This window comes from Octopus bimaculoides, chromosome 25 (genome assembly GCF_001194135.2).
Source record: "Octopus bimaculoides isolate UCB-OBI-ISO-001 chromosome 25, ASM119413v2, whole genome shotgun sequence".
NCBI classification, from domain to species: domain Eukaryota; kingdom Metazoa; phylum Mollusca; class Cephalopoda; order Octopoda; family Octopodidae; genus Octopus; species Octopus bimaculoides.
In genome coordinates, this window is record NC_069005.1 from 4,098,350 (window position 1) to 4,099,495 (window position 1,146).

Consider the following 1,146-nt stretch of genomic DNA (forward strand, 5'->3'; position numbering starts at 1 on the left):
CGCACACATATATATATAGTAAAAAAATGGATGTGGAAGAAGGATTATGCTGCAAATTTACAATCACTGACACAGTAATGGCGTCGACACCATCGCTAATTTAGAAATGGTGATCCTTGGTAATGATAGCAAAATATCAGAATTTATGTTCACAAAATAAAAGAAATTAATTTATGGTTTTATTCTATTTTACTTATGTATTATGTTTTCATTGAAATTATTAAATATTGCAATCTTTTCGTGACATTTGACCCACTTTCTCTCTGTATGTATGTGTGTGCACGTGTTTGTGCGTGCGTGTGTGTGTGTGTGTGTGTGTTTGTGTGTGTGTGGCTGTATATGTGTGCCGGTGTATGTGTGTCTGTATATATAGACTCACTTTATATCACACGTCTCTCTTGTTGCCATTACACGTCCTTTGCGTATGTAGACTGTTTATCTTCGCTAATACTTTCAAATTTAAAGAGACGTTTCTGCAATGCTGGAGAAACAAACCGGTGCCAAGTCGCTAAACATCTTTATAGGCTTCTCTCATTAAACACTACTTCATCGCAACGATATTCATCTCTTATTATGTTATATCTTAGAATCACAATTTCTTGATTTGAAAGTAATAATTATGCGATTCTCATCGATTCTGCTTGTGTTTGTCCCATAGTAACGCTTGGCAAGCGACGTTGTTTTATTTTCGTCTCCGTAACTTAGCATTTCGGTACAAACGACTGACAAGAAATGAATGAGGTAATTAATTATGGAATTAGAGGGTCATACGCGATTTTTTAAAACCTCATTTGCAGTGAATATGTACAGGCTATGCACGAAGGTGTTTCCGTATTTTTTTTAATGTCATAAACACTTTAAATTCTATTTATTCACTTCGCCCATCTTCATATGCTTAAATTATATTTGCATTAAATTTCTCTTTGATATTTTTCAATTTATAATGAATATTTATACCTTGGCAGCAAATATTTTTACATACTTGAATTCTCTTTTATCTGTCGTATATTCGTATTATAGAAAATATTATCAATATATGTATATATTCATTTTTAGATATACATATAGGTGGGTGTGTATGGGTGTGTGTAATATACATGTTGTATATATGATTCCGTTTCTCCTTTTCATTATATATATATATAT